Source organism: Mus caroli, chromosome 15 (assembly GCF_900094665.2).
Source record: "Mus caroli chromosome 15, CAROLI_EIJ_v1.1, whole genome shotgun sequence".
NCBI lineage: Eukaryota > Metazoa > Chordata > Mammalia > Rodentia > Muridae > Mus > Mus caroli.
Window position 1 is genome coordinate 26,020,657 of NC_034584.1, and position 14,651 is coordinate 26,035,307.

A 14,651-nucleotide genomic window follows, 5' to 3' on the forward strand; every position below is an offset into this window, starting at 1 on the left:
GGAGAAGAGAAGAGAAGAGAAGAGAAGAGAAGAGAAGAGAAGAGAAGAGAAGAGAAGAGAAGAGAAGAGAAGAGAAGAGAAGAGAAGAGAAGAGAAAGAGAAGAGGGAAAAAACCTTAGATCTTAGAGCTAAGAAGCCAGGACTTCATTAGTACTTAATTTTGTAGAAGGAAGAAGGAGAAGTAAACTTTGAAAACACACCTAAGAGCTAATGAGATGCTTTAGCAGATAAACATGCTTTCTAACAAGCCTGATGACATGATAGAAGGACAGAACCTACTTCTGCAAGTTATCTTCTGACCTCCAAATCCAAACATGCAGTGTGAGACAACACTCACACACATCACTATAAATAAATGTGATTAAAAGCGTGTTTAATAAACAAAGCCAGACACTAATCATGATAGCCTGATGGACTGCACTTACAGGAAACCTTTGGAGGATATGCCTCTTCTCTCAGACTTTCACCACAATCCCAGTAGAGACAAAAATGGGGGCAAAAAGGCAAATGAGCATGAATTTCTCAGAAAATCTGATGAAGGGATTCTTTGCCTGGGGTATGATCGGGGCTGACTTAGAGCTGGTCAGACAGCTTGGTTCTCCTAAGTAAGAGTGTTTGCCAAGCATGGGAAGACAGGAAACTGTAGCAAGATGGGGCCATTGCTAGGAAGGCTCTTGGCTTCAAGTGCCTAACCAAGGAAGAGGCACAGCATCCTCTGCTCTCTCCCTCCATATCCTTGGCTGAAGGTGTAGAGAAGGACAGAGGTTCCATGAAGTTCCATATCATGACACAATGGCATCTTCTTTTCAACTTCTTTAACAATTGTATCCATGTACAGAGTATATTGTGATTGCCACTACCCATCCTCTCCTGCTAACTCTTGCTAACTCCCCTCTTGGCAGCTACTTCCCATCCTACTCCCATACCCGTGTTTGTATTCAGATCTTGCCTTTAGAAGATTGTAGACAGCCAGACACCAGGCTGCCATACAGTGAGAACACCACAGTGCCTTGAATGGTATTTGCCTGTCAATCTAGACAGGAAATCACAAAATAGAAAGAAATTTGCCTGGGATATAACACATAATATCAGTGCATGTTCTCAACTTGGAGCCACATCCTTGTTGACAATCTGACAGCAAGTGCAGGCATCAAATAGAGGGATTGACACACCTCCTCCCCTGCAGTCCATCTCTTATCCCCTGAGGAAGATGGTCTTTCTGTCTGGGTGATATTTATAACCTGTTTAGACATCCTGATCTTGGGAGATCCTGAAACTCTAGAATAGTATCACTGCCCCCAAGTCTCCATTTACTGCACCACTGTTGTTGCTCTCCCTAGCACTGATTCTGCCTTTGTCCTCTTGGCTCCGCCTCTCTGCCCTATGAAGAAACTCAAGGCTTGAGCCTCCTCTTTTTCTCTTCTGTTCCTTGTCTCCCACAGCTCTGCACAACCCCATCACAGACTGTAGAATGCCTGTACAACCGACCCTTCTAACAGATTTCTCTCTCTAGAGCAGTTCTCAACCTCCTTAATGCTGCTACCCACTAATTCAGTTCCTCATGTTGGGGTGACCCCCTAATCATAAAATTATTTTCCTTGCTGCTTCATAACTATAATTTTCCTACTGTTATGGATCATAATCTCTGAAATGGTCATTTGACACCCTCCCACACCCATTGCCAAGGGTTTGCAATCCACATGCTGATAATCACTTCTCTAGAACTTCAAACAGTTTAGCTGAAAAATATTCCATTTACTGAACAAATGGATAATAAGGTGGATCTAGAAGTAGATGAAGATGTTAAGTGACAATGGAGGATACTGAAGGGCAAGCATCTCCCTTGTTACATCCCTTAGTCTTAGCACACACAGGTTTTCTCTACTCCTCAGGAGGTTGCATGGGAGCTGGTGTTAATGAACATCCATTGGTCAGAACAAAGATGCAATAATGGGCAGCCTCAATGGCTCTTCTTAAACAATTCTTTAAATCATGGTGGCATTCTGGGCTGAAGAGATGGCTCATCAGTTAAGATCACTTGCTGCTCTTACAGAGAAACCCAATTAAGTTCTCAGTACCTATATAACAGCTCATAACCATCTGTAACTCCAGTTCCAGGGGATTCAATGCCCTGCTCTGACCTCTATGAACATGAGGCACATAAGTGGTACACATAGGTACATGAAAATAAAATATTTATAGACATACAATAAAAGTAATTGTAAAATACTGGTGGTACCCACTCAGTCCCTAGGCCATTTCCATTAGAGAGATTGAAACTAGGCACATCTGTCTTAATGTCCCTGTGTTGGAGATTTTAACTACTCTTCTAGTACATGGTTACAACTGCCCACATAGTAGGTATTTTTGGCTAGTTGAGAAAAGTATGCCTTGACATCTACCATGCACGTAAGCCTCTAGACACCGAGATTTTACCCATTCATGACTTCAGGTTTTGCTGTGGCTTTCTTTTCCCCTGAATGTCTCTGTCCTTCCCTGGATAGTTGTGTGAGTCACTCAAGGGTGAGCTTAGAGGTGACCCCTGACATTGAACCTTCTTTTATTCCCTCCCAGGGAGATTAATTTTAACTGTATATTCTTGGCATACTTTCTCCAGTGGCTCATGAATTTTGTTATGTAAGGCCCTATAGAGTAATTGTCAAATTGTCACTGACCTAATGCACATAAGTTTTTATCTCCACAGGTGGCCTCACCTTCATTGACTATATTCCTCAGAGTGACTAGCAATGCCTTGTTTGAGCAGGTACTCATAAATTATCTGCTGAAAAATTAAACCCATGTTTAAAAATGGCATAAAGAACAGAAGTGCCCCCAAGTGTCTGATGGAGCAGTAGATGGGTTTATGGAAACTGAATGGGGAGAACACTTACTACTATATACTTATAAAAGTGAAAGTAGAACCCGGAATCTGAGGGTGATCACCAGTGATTACAGCTGTCTTAGTGGTTAAATCCACTGCTCTCATATATTTCCCATGAAATAACCTCCGGAAGTATCTCTAAGGGGCAGTAGAGTTTGGAGCATGGGAACCAGCATTTATATCTGAGCTCTCTCTCTCTCTAATTTATCGCTTCTCCTTGGAAAAGTTTTTCTAAATTCTTTAATTGTTGGTTATAAATCTGCAAAGTAACACCCACAGCTATACTTCTTTCCTAGGTTATAATCGGATTTACGAAATAGTGCAGGTTCGCAGTAGAGCATAGTATCTCATAGTTCTTATTTAATTGAAAACGGGGATAATGTTGACATAATTATGGTATATAGATGGAATTTAGTTTGAGATTACTTCCAGGTCCATCTTTTATTTCTTCACCTTTCCACCACAGAAGACTAGGATTGTGTTACTGTAGGTTATGTTTTATTGTTCTTTGTTTTGTTTTTTAAATAGAAATAATAGAATTTAGCGTTTACCAGAAAATTATTAGCAAAAACAGTTTTACTGCTCCAAATGTTCCTTACTTTGAGAATTTAAATGATTTCTTGAAATTTCTCATGCTATGTGACCTCAGTCTAAACAGAAACTGGAGAAAAGCTGAGAAGCAGAACAGCCTCCTGTGTTCCTGCGTTCTGCTCCAAACAATGACAAATTACAGCACCTCTTTAATTCAAGTCTCACATCCATGTACCTGACATTTGTCTGACTGCTCACATGCACCCTGTCACACCTGACCTTCATTCGCAGCTACAAGCGTAATGACTCTTGGGCAAGGGACTCAACTCTCTTCCTCTGGGTTTTCTTATCTGTCAAAGGCAATTGGTAGAAGTTTGCAAGAGTCAGTGTATACAAGGTGCTTAGCAAAGACCCTCGAGAATAATAAGAACTCAAAAATGTGAGATTGGCCATTTCAACAATGATTTTTCTTTATTTCTCCTTTTACTGCAAATAGCTTTTTTTTCTCATGTTATATTTTTTGATTATGGTTTTTCCTCCCCTTCTTTCCTCTTCCTTGTTCCTCCCCACCTCCACTCCCATCTGGAATCACTCCTCTTTATTTTTCTCATTAGAGAACAAACAGGTTTCTAAGTGATAATAATAAAATAATGATAATAAAATAAAACATAAAACAAATACATTGGAATGGGAGAAAACAAACAGAAGGGAAAGAAGGCAAGGAAAAGCACAAGAAATGATTATGAATTCAGAGAACTACTCATTCACAAACACAGGAGTCCCACTCAAATCACTAAGCTGGAAACTGTAATTAATATAGAGACAGACAGACAGAGGGATGGATAGATAGATAGATAGATAGATAGATAGATAGATAGATAGATAGATGCAGTCTTTCCTTTTATTGGATATTTTATTTATTTACATTTCAAATGTTATCCCCTTTCCTTATCCACCCACCCACCGAAAACCCTTATCCCCTTTCCCTTCCCATGCTTCTATGAGGCTGTGCCCCACTCACCCACTCACTCCCACTCCCTGCCCTCACATTCCCCTATACTGGGGCATCAAGCCTTCACAGGACAAAGGGCCTCTTCTCCCATTGATGCCCAACAAGGTCATCCTCTGTTACATATATGGCTGGAGTCATGGGTTCCTGCATGTGTACTCCTTGGTTGGTGGTTTAGTCCCTGGGAGCTCTGATTGGTTGGTATTGTTGTTCTTCCTACGGGTCCTTTCTCTAAATCCTCCCTTGGCGACCCAGAGATCAGTTCAATGGTTGGCTGCGAGCATCCACCTCTGTATATGTCAGACTCTGGCAGAGCCTCTCAGGAGACAGTTATACCAGGCTCCTATCAACATGTATTTCTTGGCATCCACAATAGTATCTGCATTTAATGAATAAAATATGTCTACCTCATCTTCCACAAGATTCTCTGAGCTCTGAGTGGGGAATGGAAACATCCCATTTAGCAGAATGTTATAATGAGTCATTGCGGTGCTGCTGCTGCTGCTGCTGCTGCTGCTGCTGCTGCTGCTGCTGTTGTTGTTGTTTAAAAAACAGCCATGTGTTTTCTTAGGTCCATTTCTATCTAGTTTCAGGTTTTTTGGTCACCCAAGCAATGAGGGGTGTGTGTTCCATATTGTGGGTGAGCCTTAAGTCAAATCAGACATTGGTTTTCTACTCCCATAGACTTTGTGCTACCATTGCAGGTGGGCAGGACACCTTGGAGATCACAGGGTTTGTAACTGGATTGACATTTATATTTCTCCTTTTGGTAGCATGCAGAGTTCTTTTCTTATCAAACCAAGCAAAACAATAGAATAGAACAGAACAGAACAAAACAAAACAAAACAAACAAAAAACCAAAAACGTATCACTTAGGAGTGAAGACTCTATATAGGTGCCACCTCAACTTCTCCATGTTGAAGGAGTTGTATAACTGTTATTTTCAGCAGTGAGACCTTGTTGTCTGTTTGTGGAATGCAACCTAGAGCCTTGGCAACAGCCTGCATTGTTTAGTGGTTCCAATGGATACCTTTGGCCAATAACTCAATTAGATGTAACCCAATCTCTGTACTGGAAGCTTCATTTGATAACAAGAGATGGCCTGTTGGGGTTCTGTCTTCCCATTTATTTGACAATTTCATTTAGATCCCCTTCATTTGCAAATCAGCTACTGTATTGTGGTTTTTTTTTTAAATAATTTTTATTACGTATTTTCCTCAATTACATTTCCAATGCTATCCCAAAAGTCCCCCATACCCTCCCCCCCCCCCCCCCCCCCCCCCCATCCCCACTTTTTGGCCCTGGCGTTCCCCTGTACTGGGGCATATAAAGTTTGCATGTCCAATGGGCCTCTCTTTCCAGTGATGGCCTACTAGGCCATCTTTTGATACATATGCAGCTAGAGTCAAGAGCTCCAGGGTACTGTTTAGTTCATAATGTTGTTGCACCTACAGGGTTGCAGATCTCTTTAGCTCCTTGGATACTTTCTCTAGCTCCTCCATTGGGGGCCCTGTGATCTATCCAATAGCTGACTGTGAGCATCCACTTATGTGTTTGCTAGGCCCCAGCCTAGTCTGTATTGTGTTTTTATACTACCACTTAAATGGTCCTGAATTTTAGCTGTCTTTCCCCATATTCGCTCCCTTGTACCTCTCTTTCTTTACCCTCTCCACTTAATTCTCCTATTCCAGTCTCCCCACCCCACCACCACATCCACCCTTAACTATCCTCTTTCCCTTTCCTAGGGAGATCTGTCTGCTCACGCCCCCCTCCCCACCCCTAACACACAGTCCTTCACTTTATACCTAAACTCTGTGCTTCATGGTTATCATTGATTTAACAGCTAATATATGTATATAACCAAATACACGCCATATTTGTCTTTCTGGATCTGGGTTACCTCACTCGGGGTGATTTTTTTTTTCTATTTCCATTCACTTGTCTGTGAATTTCCTGATCTCATTTAATTAAGCTGAGAAACATTCCATTGTGTAGATGTACCACATTTTGTTTGGATAAAGAAATTCATTCATCTGTTGAGGGCCATCTAGATTGTTTCCCATTTCTGACCACTATGAATAGAGTAGCATTGAAAGTGGTTGAATAAAGACTGTGGTTGGGTGAAGCATCCTTTGGGTAAATGCCCAAAATTGGTATAGTTAGATCTTTTGATAGATCAATTTCCATCTTCCTAGGGAACCATCACACTGATTTCCATAGTAACTTGCAAGGTTATCCTCCTCCATTGCACCACCAGCAATGGAGGAATGTTCTCCTCCCTCCATACCCTTGCCAGCATGACCTGTCACTTGTTTGATTGATCTTCATCATTCTGACAGGTATAAGATGAAATCTCTCAGTAATTTTGATTTGCATTTTTCCGATGGCCAAGAGTCATAAACATTTCTTTGGGTATTTCTCAGCCATTGGGTTTCCTGTTTTGAGAAATCTCCATTTAGATCTGTATCTTTTTTTTTTTTTTTTTTTTTTTTTTATTTACATTTCTAATTTTTTTTTTTTTTTTTGAAAACTTTGTCTTTTTTTTTTTTTTCTCTTGCCATCCTTTTTATTTATTTATTTATTTATTTATTTATTTTTATTACATATTTTCCTCAATTACATTTCCAATGCTATCCCAAAAGTCCCCCATACTCCCCCACCACTTCCCTACCCACCCATTCCCATTCTTTTGGCCCTGGCATTCCCCTGTATTGGGCATATAAAGTTTGCAAGTCCAATGGGCCTCTCTTTCCAGTGATGGCCGACTAGGCCATCTTTCGTGTATCTTGTTTTTAATTGAGTAAATTGCTTTCTTGATACGTAGTTTTTAGCTTTTTTTATCCCTTACATATTTTGGATATTAGCTCTCTATCAAATGTGTACTTGCTAAAAAATTTTCCCTATACTGTAGGCTGCCATCTTGAATGATGATGTCCTTTTCCTCACAGAAGCTTTTCAGTCTCTTGAGCTCCCATTATTAATTGTTGGTCTTAGTGTCTATGATAATCGTGTTCTGGTCAGAAAGTCTTCTCCTATGCCAATGAATTCACTTTCTCTTCTATCAGGTTCAGTGTTGTTGGTTTTATGTTGAGGTATTTGAGACATTTGGAGTTGAATTTTGTGCACAGTGATAAATATGGTTCTATTTAGATGTTTTATATACAGCCATCCAGTATGACCAGCACTATTTGTTGAAGATGTTGTCTTTTTTCCAGTGTTTTTATTTCTCCTCTATTAGAAATCAGGTATCCGCAGGTGTGTGAATTCATGTCTTGGTCTCCAGTGATTTTTTCCAATTTGGTCTTATTATTCTCTCTCTCTCTCTTTCTCTCTCTCTCTCTCTCTCCTCCTCCTATTGTATAGTTTACATAATAGCATTTGCATGGTCCAGTAACTTTCCTCTGAACACCTTTTGCAGATGCACAGCAGGCTATTTCTTAATTTTGAGAGATGAAATATTACCTTTAGTCTTTGGTTTCCAACTGTTAGTGTCTTTATTCTGCTACGTAACTTTATAAAGGCTGGTGGCTCCTTCCTTTCTCCCCCTTCCCTCACCCCCTCCTCTCCTTCTTTTGAAGCCATAAGACCAAGAATGTTATTAAAAGCAGACCCAATAGAAAAGAGTTGTTCCCAGTCACCCTTTGCCAAAAGAATATTAGTGCATTTTCCAGTACCATAGCCACATATCATCTGAATCTAGACAACTTTATAAAGTTATAAATATTATTTAGTTCATAGTTTTGAAGATTAAAGCTAAAGAAAAATATCTGACACCATATCTGTCTAGCCTTGAATTAAAGACTTAGCTTAAATGTCACCATAGTGAGCTTTCATGTAGGAACAAGATTTTCCATGGCAATTCTGGAAGCCATTGTCTCAATGTGTGCATAAAGTTGACATAAATTATCTTATTAAACAATATTGTGTAAGTTCTGAGGTATATGTGTCATATATACAGAAGGGCTCTTACTGTGAGAGGTGTGTACATCCACACCTTTGAAGGCTTTGCTTCTTGGGTGGACATTTGGGATGTGTGAGCAGTTGGTGTGAGCACAGTATTCAGGTGTATACAGTGTACTTACAGACAACCTAACAGGAGTTCAGGGACTCTTGGACCTGGAGTTTAATCAATCCCACTAACAGACTATCAATATAAATGAACCAATGTGGAATAGGAAGTCATAGGTTCCCTCTTGGCTCCCTCCACACAACCTCATTAAGCCCAACTCTGACTCTATTATAAAACAAACTGTTTTGAGACTGGAAAGGTAGCATAGTAGTAAAAACCACTGATGACTCTCTCTGAAGACCTGAATTTGAGTTCCAACATCCATGCAGCAGCTCACAACTGCTTGTAACTCTAGTTCCAAAGTATCTGACACTGTCTTCTTGCTTCTGTGGGCATTGAATGACTAGGATGCACAGATCTACATTCAGTCAAAACACCCAAACAGTACCTAGAATTCATGCAAACCCCCCTACCTCTGCCTCCTGAGTGCTGGCATTAAAGATGTGCACCACCACACCTAACCTTTAGGCCTATGTTTTAAAATTTTTAATTAAAAAAAAGAACTCCCTTCCTCGGGTACAAATTGTCACTCACAAAATTAAATACATGGTAGTCTTCCTTAAACTAAATCCTGATAAGTGCATACTTTAATTTTTTCATTAGTTGATTAGTTTTATATATATATATATATATGTATATATATATATATACATATATATATACACAAATATATACACACACATATACATACATGTATACATACATACACACACACATATGCATATAAAGAAATTAAGCCCAGACTTCTTTTGGTCATTATTTTACACCCATAATTTTGTTAGAATTCTTCCTCTAGTCTTATAGTAAAATTCAAAATAGGTTAAAGTAAAGGCAGAATGGACTGAAGCCCTAAGAGCCCAAGGCCATGTCTGAGACTTGCTGTTATTAAAGTGTGGGCTTTCTTCATTTTTTTTTTAACACAGAGATAGTCATCTCTTTCAGGTTAAAAAACCCCATAATTACCCTCTATTAAAACAAAATAAAGGATCAAGTGAAAGTAATTAAGACCTTATTAAAGAAATTTTAATAAACCAATTACTACTCATGAATATGATAATCTCAAGAAAAAAAGCCATCCTTTGCCTGAAATAAAAATAAAGTGTCTCTTAAATATATTTAGTATACATCATTAGTTATTTAAATTTCTTCTAAACTAAATCAACTGTCAATTATATTTGGAACAGTAATAACTTTATACTGATAAAAGGATGCTTATGGATGATGTAATTAATGGAACATTCCATAAAAACAATTTTATTACAGATTACTATCAGAAATAAATTAGCATACCTTCATCATGTAAATTAAAATTTGCCAGTCACCAATTACAACATTTTTTTATGTAACTTCTCATGGATGCTTATACTTTGTGAATTCAGTTTATCCCATGCTTTTTCTATGATTTGCAATTCGGTATCACCCTAACTGATTTAGAATTATTAGTAAGTTAATATAATGAAACTACACTGATCAAAACTGCAAGAGATGAAACTCCTGGTGCTCTATTGATTAGTGTTTTTCAGAGGTATAAATATTTCTTTCCCAGCTACAAGTAGAATGTCTGTAGACTCAGGGCCAATAATGCCACTTAAATAGCATTTTTTATATTCGCACCTGGATTTATTATTTGCCTTGCATCTGCTGTTTTATACTTTCAGTTCCTTACACCATCTTGATAGCACTGTAAGGCTTTAGAAATGCTTGATGCTCAGAGCCCCTGGCATCCTGCAGGGTCGTATCTTGCAGTTACTCACTAGGCTTCTTTGCAGTAACTGCCTGGTAAATACCTCCTGGGGGTTAGAGCACATTCTCTGTGCTATAGATGCTGAATGCTGAGTGTGTTCTGCATCCTTCAAACACTCAGCCTCTTATCCTCATGACTGGGAAGAAAAGAGAGGACAGATGCATCTTAGTAAATTAAGGATCGGCTAGGGGGATGTGTAGATATTCAAGGTGAGGTGAGCCCATTTGTCAGGACAGGAGAGGGATGAAGAGAGACAGCAGGGTTTGAAAGAAAGGGAGTATAACAGATGATACTCCAGAATTTAAGAGATAGAAACAGCAAACATGCATCTCACGAAATGTCTATGGGTCAGGGATCCAGGCCAGCCACGTTGAGTAGTCCTGACTGCTCATTTGCAAGACTCGAGTCCCCATAGGCTTGAGTATAGCTGGAGGACCTAACAAAGTGGTGCAGTAATGTGACTGCTGGATGAAGGCCTCCCTCTTCACCATCGTCACCTGTCTGTGGATGGCTTGCAGATCCTGTGGAGTGACAGCAGGCTGCAGGACAGCAGACAACCCCAGAGGAAATCCAGAAAAAGCCACAATGCTGTGCACTAGAGCCTGGTGTGGGCTCTCAAGAGTATGATTCTGCTCTGCTGGACACAGGAAGTCTTTGAGCCCAGCACACTCTCTCTCTCTCTCTCTCTCTCTCTCTCTCTCTCTCTCTCTCTCTCTCATTCAGTATCTGGCTGTTCAATCCCCTTTGTAGGGACTATTAAAATCTGTGGGCATGACCTAAGCCATCACAGTAGAAAGGGGGAAAGGGGACTGGAGAATTTGAGCAAAATCCCAGTGTCATTTACTCAGAGAGAACATTTTTTAACATTTTAAAGAGATTGAAAATTTAAGAATATGTAAAGACTGTGGGATGTTTAAAGTTATTTAGATCTTGGGGATAATAAGAATGTAAGGGTTGAGGCTTACTAGTGATGTGTTTGTGTGTCAAGTTGATAAGGGGTCAATTGTACTGGCTAGTTTTGTGTCAACTTGACACAGCTGGAGTTATCACAGAGAAAGGAGCTTCAGTTGGGGAAATGCCTCCATGAGATCCAACTGTAAGGCATTTTCTCAATTAGTGATCAAGGGGGAAAAGCCCCTTGTGGGTGGAACCATCTCTGGGCTGATAGTCTTGGGTTCTATAAGAGAGCAGGCTGAGCAAGCCAGGGGAAGCAAGCCAGTAAGTAACATCCCTCCATGGCTTCTGCATCAGCTTCTGCTTCCTGACTTGCTTGAGTTCCAGTCCTGACTTCCTTGGTGATGAACAGCAGTATGGAAGTGTAAGCCAAATAAACCCTTTCCTCCCCAAGTGCTTCTTGGTCATGATGTTTGTGCAGGAATAGAAACCCTAACTAAAACAAATTGGTCTCCATACAAATCTCGAATCTCTTTTCGTCCAATGTATCCTTTCTCTCCCTTCCCTGCCTCTTATATGTGTGTTTTTAGCCAGTCAGCTGTAGACTCAACTCTTGCTCAGTTTTGGCCTCTCTCAGTTTTTCAACCATTGTGCCAACTGTCTCCAGAAACTCCTGGTTTGATATTCAAGTTTCTACATGTGTTCAGATAACTGACCCTAACTGATGTTTTGAGGGCACATGGCATAGTTGGCTGGGCTCCTTCCAAAAGAGTTGTATCACATGGCATCCATTTTCTCAGCTCTTCCTCTACAGGGTATAACTTGTGCTTGGTAGAGTCATTGTTCTCCTTTCCGAAGGTGTGCTGTGGGTCACAGATACCCGTGAAAACAGGTGTGAGCTGCTTGAAATTGCAAACCAAGGACTCTAATAAGTGTACTTGTAATAAGTGTACTGGACTATTATACACAACACAACCAATGTGGAAAAGTAGACTGTATATGAACTGAGGTATGACCCATTGCTCACATCTGAACTAGTTTGAACCAACTGATGAATTAACAAGAAAGGTGAGGGAGACAGAACAGTCCAATGAGGACTTTTTTTTTTATCTTCTCATTTCTTGTCACATAGATTAGTCCTTAGAGTTTTCCTTGATTTTCACCTCTTCCCCCCATTTCTTCTCTAATCATTAAAATAGCAAAAACTATTTTTTAGCACAGAGTGGCTTTGGACTCCTATACATTCCCTATATGTAAAAATGTACATTTTTATTATTCAGTTATATTTTGCCAGTAAACATGTTACCCACATTTTAAGGCACTCACAGGTTTCAATTTACACATGTTAGTATTCTCATTCAGGAGCTGGTAATAAAAATACTCACCATCTGTCACCATTTTTTACGTACAGTGCACACAACTACTTTAACATGGCTTTCTGAAAAGGTATGCTCAAATACTGAGATAAATATAATTCATTTTCATATTCTTTTTAATGCTGAAAGATCAGTTTCTTCACAATACAGTGATATTGTGACGCTAAGGATGAACGCTAGTACACATTTTGATTATTGCAGTGACCAGAATTTAGTAAAAAGAAAATCTATCATGGATGAATCAAAAGCTTTATCATATTTTTCAAAAATAATAAGTATGTGAATATTTCTAGTCTCATAAATCAGCCTCAGTCAGAACATACTTTCTACACCTACTGCTTCCCATTGAACACTCCGTATAATGAGAATAAGCGTTCACACACAGAGTATACAGCGAATCGCTGTTGCACTCAAAGGAGGTGGGTCAACTTTTTTCTGGAAAGGGCAGGATTGCAAGTTGTATGTGGACAAAGGTGGCGATAGGACTAGTGAATGGACAGGGGTGGGTGGCTGGTTCAAGTACAACTGTGTCTGCAGAAACAGGCAAACCAAATCTCTCCTGATTGCTCTGCACTAGAGGGCTGGTTTCCATATGCCAGATAATTGCATTCACTTGGATGAAATTCTCAGTAAATGTTACTTCTGCAGACAGTTGATCTGTAAAGTAGTCTTGATACAGGTTTATAGTCCCTCATTTAATTAACAATTGGACTTGTGTGATCAGTGGCTTTGTTTGGTAGGACATGGGATGCAAGAATTTAATCAAAATGTCAGGAGGAATGTTCTGCTCACCCAGCCCAGTGGCTGCGGTGACGTTTCTTCTCGCTAAAAGATCGCAGGCCCCTTAAACGACTGGCCTGGAGTGTAGCAGCTAGTCCAGCTTAAGCATGGAAGTTTCCTGTTCCTTTATCTGTCCTTCAGAACTAAACCGAAACAGGACAGGTATTTCAAAAGCATTTTTAAACGACATCATTCCTTCTATTTACTCTTGGATAGAATGTGGGAGCTTGGGTCCATTATGTTCATGTTGAGCTAAAGCATGATGGGTTCTTCCATTCCATCAGATCCCTCAAGCTCTCTGGTAAAATGAAAAATTATTGTGACAATTTTCTTTTTAAAACCATATTTCTCGTCAGAGGCCATCTAGGAAAGGCTAAAGGCATGCAAATGTGTTTCCTGGAGATGGCCAATCATTTCTCATGGTCTCTGATGGGTGTGCTCAAAGAATGCAGGGTCCTTAGAGACTTTAATCCCAGGATAGCTTCTTGCCTTTCCTGTCACTACTATATAGCCAAATGATTCCTGGGCATCAGACCACCCTATTGGACAAACTCCCTACAGATCAACATGAAGATGAATACTCGTGAATTAATGCTGTTTAGACAAATTAATGAGTTTATAGAATTCCTGATCTGATTCAAATAATTTTAGAAAGAAAGTTTTAGAAGGTGGTTTTAGATGTTTTTTTCCCAGAAAAATGTAATAAAGTTACAATCAAGAATAGAATGTGCCCACTCCTCAGAGAATAGTAAGTAAAGGCTGCATAATAAGGAGAACAATGAGCATTCACAATTACACTAAGAAGAGAAACAGGCTTGGGACAAATTTATAATCAATGAAAAACATTCATTCTAGGTCAGGTCCAAGGATGAGCCACAGGCCGTGTGAAACTGTTGCTTTGAACTTATAATGAGCTTATAGAATGAAGCACTGCTTTGAACTTACTATCAACATCCTTCTGTAACTTCCTTTTTTGTGTAACATTTTATCTATGAGGTAGTTTTCTAAAGAACTTTTGTCTAAGAAAATACAAGAAGGTTAGAGAGAAGGAATAACGTCAGGCCAGGGAGTCTCTGTTCCATTCACCAAATATATTATGGTTATGTCTGTTTATATGTTTGTACACTGTCTTAGTCAGTGTTTTCTATGACAAAGAAGCAATTTGGGGAGGAAAGGATTTATTCAGCTTACACTTTCACATTGTTGTTCATCACCAAAGGAAATCAGGACTGGAAACTCACACAGGGTAGGAACTTGGAGACAGGAGCTGATGCAGAGGCCATGGAGGGATGCTGCTTACTGGCTTGCTTCCCCTGGATTGCTCAGCTTGCTTTCTTATAGAATCCAGGACTATCAGCCCAGAGATG

General features: G+C 39.7%; 1 protein-coding gene across 7 annotated transcripts in view; it reads left to right on the top strand.

The window, feature by feature from the left end:
- Positions 1–14,651, top strand: part of Ctnnd2 (catenin delta 2) — a 793,031-nt gene that overhangs the window by 614,880 nt on the left and 163,500 nt on the right. The gene's annotated exons all lie outside the window — the stretch shown is intronic.